This window comes from Hordeum vulgare, chromosome 5H, assembly GCF_904849725.1.
Source record: "Hordeum vulgare subsp. vulgare chromosome 5H, MorexV3_pseudomolecules_assembly, whole genome shotgun sequence".
Lineage (NCBI taxonomy): Eukaryota > Viridiplantae > Streptophyta > Magnoliopsida > Poales > Poaceae > Hordeum > Hordeum vulgare.
Window position 1 is genome coordinate 277,003,985 of NC_058522.1, and position 13,326 is coordinate 277,017,310.

A 13,326-nucleotide genomic window follows, 5' to 3' on the forward strand; every position below is an offset into this window, starting at 1 on the left:
GTTGGGTTCACATTCTATCTCAGATCCGAAAGCAAAGTGTTTCTCACTAAAAACAGAACATTTCTTGAGAAAGAGTTTCTCTCGAAAGAACTGACTGGGAGGAAGATAGAACTTCATGAGGTTATTGAACCTTCACTTCAACTGGAGTGTAGCGCAACACAGAAAGTTGTTTCTGTGGAGCCTACATCAATTGAAGAGGAAGCTAATGATGATGATCACGAAGCTTCGTATCGAGTTGCTATCGAACCTCGTTGGTCGACAAGGGCATGCATCGCTCGTGAGTGGTACGGTAACCCTGTCTTGACAGTCATGTTGTTGGACAATGATGAAACTACGAGCTATGGAGAAGCGATGGTGGGCCCGGATTCCAACAAATGTTTAGAGGCCATGAAATGAGAGATAGGATCCATCTAGGAAAACAAAGTGTGGACTTTGTAATAATTACCTAAACTACGAAAGGAAATTTAGAATAAATGGATCTTTAAGAAGAAGACGGACACCGACGGCAATGTCACCGTCTATAAAGCTCGACTTGTGGCAAAGGGTTTTTCAAAAGTTCAAGGAGTTGGCTACGATGAGACTTTCTTACCCGTAGCGTTGCTTAAGTCCGTTAGAATCATGTTAGCAATAGCTGCATTTTTTGATGATGAAATTTGGCAGATGGATGCATAAATAGTGTTCCTCAATGGTTTCCTTAAGGAAGAGTTGTATATGTTGCAACCGGAAGATTTTGTCGATCCAGAGAATGTTGGAAAACTGTGAAATCTCCAGCGATCCATTTATGGAATCATGCAAGCATCTCCGAGTTGGAATCAACGTTTTGATGAGGTTATCAAGGATTTTGGGTTTATACAAGTTTATGGAGAAGCTTTTATTTAAAAGAAAGTGAGTGGGAGCTCTATAGCATTTCTAATATTATATGTGGATGACATATTGCTGATCGGAAACACTATAGAATTTTTTCGACGCGTAAAGGATTATTTGAACATGAGTTTTTCAATGAAGGACCTAGGAGAAGCTTCTTATATATTAGGCATCAAGATCTATAGTGATAGATCGAGACACTTAATAGGACTTTCACAGAGCACGTACCTTGAAAAAGTTTTGAAGAAGTTCAAAATGGATCAGTCAAAGAAATTGCAAGGTGTGAAGTTGAGTAAGACTCAATGCCTAGTGACTGCAGAAGATAGAGAAATGATGAGTGCCGTCCCCTATGCTTCAGCCATAGGCTCTATCATGTATGTAATGTTGTGCACAAGACGTGATTTTAGCCTTGCCATAAGTATGGCGGGGAGGTTTCAAAGTGATCCAGGAATGGAACACCAGACAGTGAGAATAGTCTGAAGTACCTGAAAAGGACTAAGGAAATATTTCTCGTGTATGGAGGTGATCAAGAGCTCGTCGTAAAGGGTTACGTCGATTCAAGCTTTGACACTGATCCGGATGACTCTAAGTCACAAACCAGATACATATATATTCTCAATGGGGGTGCGGTAAGTTGGTGTAGTTCCAAGCAAAGCGTGGTAGCGAATTCTACATGCGAAGCAGAATACATGTAGTGTGGATGATGGAGTTCATGACAGATCTTGGAGTTGGGACTACTACACTAAATTCAATGAGTCTATTCTGTGACAACACTGGTGCCATTGCTCTAGCCAAGGAACCAAGGTTTCACAAGAGGAATAGACACATAAAGCGATGGTTCAATGCCATCCGCGACTACATCAAAGGGGAGGACATAAATGTTTGCAAAGTGCACACATATATGAATGTTGCAGGCCCGTTGTCTAAGCCTCTTTCACGAGCGAAACATGATGAACACCGGAACTGTATGGGTGTTAGATTCATTACAATGTAAATCACATAGTGATGTGAGCTAGATTATTGACTCTAGTGTAAGTTGGAGACTTTTGGAAATATGCCCTAGAGGTAATAATAGAATAGTTATTATTATATTTCCATGTTCAAGATAATCGTTTATTATCCATGCTAGAATTTTATCGATTGTAAATTCAAATACATGTGTGGATACATAGACAACACACTGTTCCTAGTAAGCCTCTAATGGTATAGCTCGTTGATCGAAGATGGCCAAGGTTTCTTGAGCATAGACATGATTTGTAATTTGATAACGGGATCACATCATTAGGAGAATGATGTGATGGCCAAGACCCAAACTATAAGCGTAGCATATGATCATGTCGGTTTACTGCTACTGTTTTCTGCATGTCAAGTATCGGTTCCTATGACCATGAGATCAATCAACTTCCGGACACCGGAGGAATGCCTTGTGTGTATCAAACTTGACAACGTAACTAGGTGACTATAAAGGTGCTCTACAGGTTTCTCCGAGGGTGTTTGTTGGATTGGCGTGAATAAAGACTGAGTTTTGTAACTCCGTATGACAGAGAGGTATCTCTAGGCCCACTCGGTAATACAACATCACAATGAGCTTGAAAGTAGTGTGACTAAGGAGTTGGTCACGTGATTTTGTATTACGGGACGAGTAAAGATATTTGTCGGTAACGAGATTGAGCTAGGTATGGATATATCAACGATCGAATCTCGGGCAAGTAACATACTGATAGACAAAGGGAATAGCATAGGGGATTGATTGAATCCTTGACATTGAGGTTCGACCGATGAAAGTTCTTTGTAGAATATGTAGGAACAAATATGGGCATCCAGGTCCCGCTATTGGTTATTGACCGGAGAGTGTCTCCGGCATGTCTGCATAGTTCTCGAACCCGTAGGGTTTACACACTTAAGGTTCAGTGATGATATAAGCATAATTGAGTTATTGTGTTGGTGACCGAAGGCTGTTCAGAGTCCCGGATGAGATCCCAGATGTGACGAGGATCTCCGGAATAGTCCGTAGGTGAAGATTCATATATAGTAAAAAGGTCATCGGAGTCCGAAAGTGTTCCGAGGTGTACCGAGGGATTCATGGAGGGCCGAAAGGGGTTTCGGGAGGCCCAGGCAATTGTTGGGGGACCTCATAAGCAAAGGACAGGGGGGCACCGCAGCCAACCAGGGGGCTGACTACAACCCCCTCCCGAACCCACTTCGGCCGAAGGGGGGTGGGCTTGTCCTTGGGGCACTGCGAGCCCAACTTGGGTGGCGAGGCACCCAAGTGAGAGGGGCCACTCAACCCTACACTAGTAGGAGAAAGGTTACAGATAGTTCTGGTTTTTCCCTTACTAGTAGCGGTGGGGCCAGCACTACTACTATCGCGCTAAAGCTAACCAGTTAGCAGTAACGCTGAATATAGAGCGGTACTGGTATACACATTAGCTGTAGCGCTGGAATAAATAAAGCACTACGGCCAAGCCAGCGCTGTTGCTAATTTTCCAGCGCCACTGATAATATTCTTGCTTTCAAAATAAAATCCGTATTTATGCGGCCCCTACGTATGTGTGCATGCTCTATACAGTGGTTTCATCATATCATGATAAACATGCATTATTGTCAGCACATCATACACATAAAGTAGGCTCGTCACTTAGATCATCATCATCATCATCGTTATCCAACACAAATATCATCAAATCTTGAAAATAATAATACACACAAGTCATGGCACACCCATAAGTTTCATCATCCCTATCTAAACCATCATGTAGAAGAGTACAACGATCATCATGAGCAAGAGCGCGACTATGTAGTACTTGTTGAGGCACCGGTTTTGCTCCATCTCTTGTCATAGCATCCACCTCAAGTAACTCATTTCTGCTTCGGCTCTCCTGTCGAACCCTCTATGGCTAGTGCCCGGGTACCTATCCACCTAGGCCTAATCGTGTGGCCAGTGGTCGTACACTCATGTAACCCTCGCATAGAATACGGCATAGCAGTCCTTCGCCATCTCTGATCTATGTACCTGCATCGTAAGTTGATTAGTACAATGATATATAATATGCAACATAATGTTCTTGAGGAACACAAAGAGGCATAGTTAGCAGAATACAAGCAGTAAACATATATAAATAATGAAGTTCCTCATACACAAACTAATTAACTAGAGCGATGTACGACAGTTCATAGAAAGACTAGTAGTATTAATTATAATTGGACACACACATTGTCATCGTCAATCACTATACCATGTCGAATCTCATAGTCATGGAGGAAGCACCCGAGCTTCTTGAAAGGATTCAGGTCCAGACCTTGAGCGAGTAGCACATCTCGGACAGTCTCCCGCCTCATTGGCCCATGGTAGAACATCCCTCCTTGTTTGACGACCTGCTTCATGATCACCTGGGAAAGTTCACACTGGATGTGAGAAAACTCAGCTTGGATTTGATGATCCGGTGTGCTTCCTATGCTTGTGGCCCAGTTGATAATCTCGGCATCACCGAAATTAGATTTCATGCGGAGGCATTGTATATCCCTTCTGAACTCGATCATGTGATACATGAGGTAGATCCATCAGCCGTATTACCATTTGGTTGCCGGATGCACCAGAAGTTGGTCTTATGGCCGAAAGCCGATGCTTTATTCTTATACTTTTTCACCTGGATATATCCACCAGTAAGGATGGAGGTGAAAATGGCACTATCGAGAACACTCTTTATGTGTGTGTAATCCTTCTTCTTGAAGTTCATCGATGAGTCCAAGTACAGAGCATAGCAGTATTATGGGTACAAACAGATGAGGATTCCCCCCCCCCCCCCCCGCCCGCTGCGCAAAATAAGTAGAGCTCAATTAGACTCCATCTTTGCAAAGGAATGATCAAAACTTACGAAAGGGTATCCGCGGATAACTTACGTGGGATGATAAGGCACGCGAATCATTTCCTTGTCCTTATTAGTGATCATGAAGTCGCTGATGTACTTGCTTGCAGAGTCCCGGTGCTCTTTGCAGTGTTCCAAGAAGCTCTCGTGCATATAGTACGGGTCCGCGATGCACATATATTCTATGTTCTCGCGCCTGATGATGTAGTTGAGATGCGGCACATACAGGAAGATCAACTGAAAGTTCAGCTTGGTCATGTGGAACATGTCGTAGATGTAGTCAAATCGCATGATGAACTTCTGCGCGGGCCATGTGTCGACGTATCCACTCGCACCCGGAAACTAAACCAGGTAAAGCGGGTATCCTGGTTTTTTCGAGATGAGAAGTTTCATCTCTATGGCCAGCACATCATCATGAAGCCTCCTTAGATCATTGCTCATTATACTCTCTACCACTTTCTGAGGTAGGATCGGGTGGCCGGCAACATGGAAACGCTCTGCACCTACGGCAGGTATCCTGTCTACCTCCCGGGGCTTCGACTGGCTGCTTGAAGCAGCTCTAGCGCCTTTACAACCTTTTGTGTCTGGTCTCCTCCTTGGCTTGTTGGCGGGTGGCGGTAGTGAGCCCGCCATACCTTCCCTAACGACCTCCCACAACGTCGTCGGGCTAATTATCAGTGGACGGCCCCTGTGTTGTTCTTGCTGTGTAGAGACGACATCTAGAGGCGTCTCGTGCGAGGATCGCATGAAGAGAGACATTTTGCAATCAGCCATCGGACGTTCTGGCTCAGGCAAATCAAGCCTCACCAAGTCATCTTCACACTCATAGTCTAAGTCATATTGCCGAGCATCATCACAGCCGGTATTGATATACTGGTTAGGGTCGTCATCATCATCCGCCTCCATGACATCATCAACATTTTCTTCTTCGACGGGGGCGACATCATCTCGCACTAATGGAGGCTCTGCCTCACCCCGTCGTCCGCTATCTCCCCACACACCAGGTGCCGGTAATTGGGTAGGTGGGGTGGTGTTCATACCTTGTTGAGGAGTTGCCGTTTGTGTGCTACCGGACGCCTCTACATGCAGGTGAGTCTTCGACGAAGGCAAGAACCAGCTCTTGCATGTGCCAATCAGTTGAGGGATCCCGTCATCACCGGCTGGTACCGATAGAGGCAAATTCTTGATGCCCGCTTTGACACTGGTCAGACAAACTTTGAAGACGCCATGGGGCATCTAATTGTTCGGGAGCATGTGGTCCTTTGGCTTGATGATCGTTGCCTTTCCCAGGTCCACCTTCTGGCCGTTGATATCGTACATTAGGGTGCATGGTGTTTCGTCGTCCTGCGAAGACATGACTACGATGTCAGACATCCGAAAGGCAACTGAAACGGAAGACTATATAGATATGGTTGTGAAGAGTGTATGACGCGTAATTACTGTGATAGCATCGATCTCAACCAAAGACGAAGCCTCACCGAGCACGCCAAAGACGGAGGACGGGCTGCTATGAGCCGGTGCGAGACCATGTACAGGAACATTTGTGGTTGCGTGAGCAGGTGCTGGTGGTGCGATGTTCGCCGAATTGCTCCCGACAAAGATGAGTAGTGGAAAGTACTTTGGCCCTTTTTCTAGATTCCTCCTCACATAGTCAAAAACTGTCGAAACCAATTGGCGCAAGGAAGCTTCCACAGTTGCATTGACCTTATCGTCGACTACCTTGGTCAACTCTTCTTTGGTCTGATCGACCGCCCGCGCGACCTTCTCGTCAATGGTCAGTTGAGTATGCTCTCGTCTCTTCTTTCTTTCATCCGGCTTCTCGTGGTAGCAATTCTTCCACGAGGCGCCATCTCTGACGTTGTGCACACGTCCACCTGATAGAGGTTTGTCCAGCGAGACATTTTTTAATATGTTCAAGGCCCGGTTAAACGGGTTGTCCAACTTGGGCCTCACCGACGATTGAGACGACTCATTGCTTTTGGCTGCCTTTTGGTGTTGCTCTTTCCGCAAAGGGCACGTGGATGGTTTATAAATGTGACAAAACTTGTTGTCGAATTGATTGGAAGCTAATTAATATAAGGTGGTAATAGACCAATTACCAGTAGTCTCAGGAACTCCCTCGTGTTCGGGTCCATGTAGAAGACCTTATTGACGGGGTCCCACTCGTGTCGGGCCCTGATCCAGTCACGCTCCCACAGGTCGGTGAACTCTGCCAAGGGGTCTGGGATTCCGTGACTTTCACGGTCGGCGTCTTCCTTGGACCATGTGCTCATCTTTCCCTCGTAACCACAGCTTCCAAGGCATTGGGCAGGCGTGTTCCTGCCTTGGAGCTCCTTCATTTTTTCGGACTTTTGTTGGGCTTCTTTTGTAGCGCAAGTCTCTTGGAATTTTTCGAAGTCCTCTTCCGTTATTGACGGATTTTCAGTGGACCACGATTCATTCTTCAGAATGGCTTCTTTCACCCGTACTTTCCAGGCGGCCAAGGCATTGGTGAACGTCACCATTGGATTGTTGTTTATATTTTTCATGTGTTTGTCCTTCCACAAAAGTTCGTCTACATCCTGGTCGGGGAACAGGAACCTGTTGTGCAACTTCATTAGGAGCGTCTCCTCCATAAGTGGTATCTTCTTTAACTTTTCGTCGTTGATGTTGGCGGTTTCTTTGAGGATGCATCCAAGTTGATTGCCGTAGAACTAGCACGCTTTCTCTGGCTCCGTTGGCTGTAATTTCATGGGCTGCATTGCCGTGACCTTGATTTTTCCAGTGCCGAGCTTGTTTGGTTTTCTTGCCCTCTTCGGCTTCAGTCCTTCACCGACTAAGGCAGCATCGTTGCCAGTCTTGGGGCGATGTTGATGTCGGTGCCACTTTCGGTGTCGGTGCCATCGTTGGTGTCGGGGTTGGTCTCACTGCCACCATGCGTCTCGAACGTGCATTGGTCCAGGTAATTTAAAAAATCATCTGCTTCCTGAAAATAGCCATCTCTGGCGTGACCAGAATCCCCGGCTTCGTCGTGGCTAGACATATTAATTTCCTATGAGTATTTCAGTATAATAGTTTAATTCTAGGCCGAATAACATGAATAATAAAAAGGGACCTATATTTGGTCGGAATGTTTATTCATTCCCCTTTCCGGCAATTCCCGGGCGCTCCATGTGTCCTAGTTTCTAGCACTAGTCATGCCAAAATTCACGGAAATTTTCGGCATGACCTTTGGTAAAAAGTGGACTTATGGAGCGCCTGAAAATTGCCGGAACGAAAATGAATCAACATTCCAGCAAAATGTAGGCCACTCGGACATTCCGACAAAATTGAATGTAATGTCTAACACACACAAAAGAGTGACATGTTGCCTATAATAAAACAACCATGATGGATTTCATAAAAATGGTCATGGTCTTAATTAATAAAAGTGGCATACTACCTAGAATAAAACTACCATGATCTAATTAATACTAAAAGTGTCATGCTATGTACCATGAAACTACCCTAATCAATAACTTAGGGAACTTCATGCCCGTTTATCTAATGGTAAAAATATATTTTTATCTAACCCTGATAGAGGAATATCTCACTTCTTAGCATTCTATCCCCTTGAAAGGAAAGCAACACAAAAGAAACCATGGTGTATTTCTTCATAATTTTAAAGGGAAATGCTAAACTTACTAAATTTAAAGAAAATGTGCCCCGGTTTAAAGGGCAATACATTACACCTCCCTTTTGTAAAAAATACGATTTATCTTGTGATGCCAAGATGTTTGAAATGCTGCCGAAGTAAAACAATTCAACTATTTCTTTGCCTTCTGGACCATTTGTGGATGTAGAACAATCATGTTTTATGACCCACAACATAGCTAAAAATTCTGCGTCCTGAAATTCTGGGCAGATTCTGGACTGCTTTATTCTGAATTTTCCATCCATAGAAATGTATCAGCAGGTGCCTTCATTCGAAAATACAGTTAGAACTAAGAACTACAATCAACTTCTAAATCCTATCAACAATCGCATGTTGCTAAAACTTCACAGTCCTTGAATGTGGCTCACTCCACGGGCAATGCGTTTAAGCTCAACCACTGATATTTATAGATAATAGTTCTAGCAAATCATCTCAACTAGGATTGACCTGAACAAGTCCGCTGCACACATCAAACAACCTGCAATCATCCGCACATACTAGGAGGAACAATCTATCGATGCAAGCTAGAGATGCACACCATAGAAGAGGACTCACCCGAGGTCGTCGGTGGTGGTGGCGGTGGCGGTTGTGTTCGACAGATATGCGAGTGAGGCGGTAGGGGGGCGCTGGGGGAGGGTGTCAAACGACAACGCCTGGAGGGGGCCTGGCGGTGGCGCGTGTAGTTCAGCGGAGGGGACGGGTAGGGAGGTCTCTTGCGGGCGGCGTGATATCGAGGGCGCGCGTAGGGATGGGCGGGGAGGTCTCCGACGGGGGGCGGCGGCGACAGAGGAGCGCGCGGGGGAGAGGGGGGAGAGGGAAGTGGAGGGAGAGGAGGAGTTAGGGAATCTGGAGTCACGTTAACTAAAAGTAGCAGTAGCGCTAGATTGGTTCCAGAGCTACTTCTACGGTAGTGGTAGCGCTAGTTCTAATCCAGCGCTACTTCTAAATGCCCTAGGACAAACAGTAGTAGCGCTGGTTGGTTTTGAGCGCTACTGCTAAGTTAGTTGTAGCGCTTTTACCAATCCAGCGCTACTCCTAACATTATTTTCTCCATTATTTTCCTTTTTATTATTTTTCTTTATTATTTCTTGTTTTTATTATTTTACTTTTCTTTTTATTATTTTACTTTTTCTTTTTTGTTTACTTTTCTTTTGTATTGCTTTCTCCCTTTTGTTTTTGTTTTTTGTTTTTAGTTTATGTCCCGACGGCCTCTGGCACGGAGTCGACGAGGAGAAGGTACGTCTCCCCGCACAATGCACGAATATTACTGGAACCATGTGTTGTTTCGTACACAAAATACATACATATATATAAACGATTGTTTCTCAGCTACGTTGAAGACGTTTCACACTGAGCTTCTTTCATTTCAAGTTCGTTTTGGTGATTCTTCTTTTCCGGCACCATGGGGTACGATCTTTCTTAGGTAATGTAGTATTGATTCATCTTTTCACGTATGCTTCGTCGTCATCGTTATCTTCCGTCATCGGGTTGCCGTATTGGTCGTAGTCTTCTTCGTTGGTGACTCCATCCACTCCGACGATGTTCCTTTTGCTCTCCTCACGACAACACGACTAGGATTGGTCGGATCAGTTATGAAGAAGCATTGTGTCATGTGCTTCGTGTGTATCCGTGGCTCAGTTTTGGTGATGCCGTTAACGTTCACGGTAGCGCTCTTTCTGTCGGGTATAGATATGGTAGTGAAATACTTGTTTTCTCTTAAGACAACCTTAGCCCACCTGACACCGAACATCGTCGCGTCGTGCTTTCCAACATAGTTAAGCTCCCATACCTCTTCGACCATTCCATAGAATCGTCCAGTTGTGCCATTGGACTCGGTTACACATTCAATTGTCACCCTTGAGTTCTGGTAATTAGTTTTTCTTTTGTATTGCTTTCTCCTTTTTGTTTTTATCCCGACAGCCTCGCACAGAGTCAACGACGAGAACGTCTCCCTCCCGGGCACACTGCGCGAATACTACCGGAACCATGTGTTTTTTCGTACACAAAATACATACATATACATAAATGATTGTTTCTCAGCTGCGTCGAAGACGTTTCACATTGAGAAAGGAGGGGATAGGGCAAAGGGGGGAGGAAGGGGGAGAGGGGGTGTGTGTGAGTGAAAGGAGAGCAACAATGGTGGAGGAAAGGAGAAAGGAGGAGATAGGGCAAAGGGGGGAGGAAGGGGGAGAGGGGTGTGTGTGGGTGATAGGTAGAAGGAAGAGAGGAGAAGGGCAACAATGGTGGAGAAGTAACAATGGTGGAGAAGTAACTTAAAGAGAGGAAAGGAGAAAGGAGGGGAGAGGACAAAGGGGCGAGGAAGGGGAGAGGGGTGTGTGTGGGTGAAAAGCTGCCCAGAACCACGTGTAGCAGTAGAGCTGCTTCCGGAGGAGCGCTACTGCTATTGCAATTAGAAGTAGCGCTTTTACCACGCCAGCGCTGCTACTACAGCTACTGTTGGTGGCCTCCTTGGGCTCCTTTTAGTAGTAGCGCTGGATTATTCACGGCCCCCTCTGAGGTTGCTCCTGATGATCTCTTCCTGCGGGAGCCTCCGGGGTGGCCCTTGGAGATGATCCCCACGTGCTTCCCTCGTGAGTCGAGGGCCCTCGTGAGGGCCTTCCCTGTCGGGCTTGCCGACGGGCCAAGTCAGGCTTGTTCAACCGTGTTGCGCCTAGGCTATGCACCGATGGGCCTGGGTACCCCGGTCCGAGGGGCCCGAAATATTCTTGCTACTATAAATTGTTTGCATACAAAATACCTATGCATAGGTACGGGGTAAGACTTAAATTTTCTTGTCATACGCTTCATGATGCTCCCATTTGTTTCAATTCTTTACTTTTATGTGAGCATCATAGAAATAATCATGCCTAGCTCAAAAGGTTTTATAGAAAAGCTCTTGTTAGGAGACAACCAATTATTTATACTTTCTATTTTGTGTGGCAACATGGTTAAGCTACTCTAGTAGTTATGTTTTGTGCCTTTTGTTTTAATAAACTACGAATTAAAGCCTTCGATATAGTGTGGATACTTGATAGTATGATTATGTGCAAAAACAAAAACTTTTACATCGAGTGCAAAATTTCTCTGATATTAGTCGAGAGTCAAAAAATCCTGAATTATTTACATAGTTTGCTATGCAAATTTTCTCTGTTTTCCTAACTTTAAAAAATAATTAAAGTTGGGGAAGTATGGTTTTCATTCAAATATTCACAAACTATTTGGTTTTTATCAGATTCTGTTTTGCGTGCATAGTTTGCTAGGTTTAGTGTTACCCTAGCTTATATTGAGTGACATAAATTATTGGAATTATAGAATATAGTAGGTATTCTGTGATAACACTTGTGAATCTTGTCTTCACAGTACTTAAGTGAATGATCTATATTTATTATACTAACACATCTCACGAAGTTCCGTTAAGTTTTGTGTGATAGAAGTTTTGAAGTTTTGGGCGAGATACCAATATGAGGAGCAGCAAGAACCCAAGCTTGGGGTTTACCAAGGCACACCAAGGTAAAATCCAAGGAAGACTCAAGCGTATAATCATAGGGATGCCCTCCAGGGCATCACCTCTTCCGTCTTCAACACTATAGGTATATCTTAATTGGAGCTATATTGATTTTCATCACATAATATGAGTTTTGCTTGGAGCGACCCTTTATTTCGTTAGTATTTGATTGTTGTTATTTATAATATTTGTTTTCAATAAAAATTTACAAGAATTTCCTTTAGAATGCTTGAATTGCATGTGATGTGTGTTGTACAAAAATGGAAACTTTTGTTGTAGTATTTCAGTTATGCGAGTTTACACAGAATTCTTGTACAAATTCTTTATGATGTCCTAATTTTTCATAATTGTTGGAGATACAAACATACACTTCTTAAATTGATTACTACACAATATTACGTTTGAACACATTATTGTCATAGTTTTATTATCTACTTATCCCAGAATTTTTGTGGCTTATATTGGTATATAAAAATTGTGGAAATGATTGTATAGAGTACCTAATGTTTGAAAATTATTATGCAACTTGTAGTGGTAGTACATGAAGTGTTGATTTTTTTATTAGTTTATTCACGAGTTCTTTTCGAGTTTTGGGGGATGAAGTTTTGAGACTTAGGTGAAACAGGGACATGAGAGGATTTAAAGTGATACAAAATCTCAATATTTGGGATGCCCAAGGCACCACAAGTAAATATTTCAAGAAGTATCAAGTATCTAAGCTACAGATCCCACCTCTCTTCGCCAACAACTATCGGTTAGCCTATGTTCATCCTAAGTTTTCATTTTTTTCACATGGTATGTGCTATTATTGGAGTATATTTTTGTTTTCCTTGCTATTTAAATGAATCTAAGATGTGAACATATTTATTGAGAGAGAAACCTCACATAGCTATTGAATCTAAGACTACTCATTGATCTTCGCTTATACATTTTGAAAGTAGTTTGATATTTACTCGTGTGCTTCACCGATATCCTAAGAGTAAATTGTGAATGAATGAAATATCATAAATCTGAAAATTATCAATGTGCTCTATGCTTACTAGTAGTTCCAAATTTAGTTTTGAAAGTAAAATCTATTGAAGTTTCACAATCAAGATATTCTTCATACAAGCATTTAATGAATGATTGGTATAAGAAAGAGAACTTTCAAATACAAATATATTATTGTGGACATCTTTTATGATTGTGAATACCCATTAATTATTTTAAACATTGGACAAATTGTTGAAGTTGGACAAGGAAGACAATGTAATAGTTATGTTTGGGCATATTTGCATTGAGGTTATATTGTTGTGGATCCTCCAACATGTGGTGCTTGTTTAGAACCTTTTCCTAGCCAAAACTTTGTACTAAGTAGAGATACTACTTGTGCATCCAAATACTTGAGCCAAGTTTCTTCCATGAGAGTTCATCATACC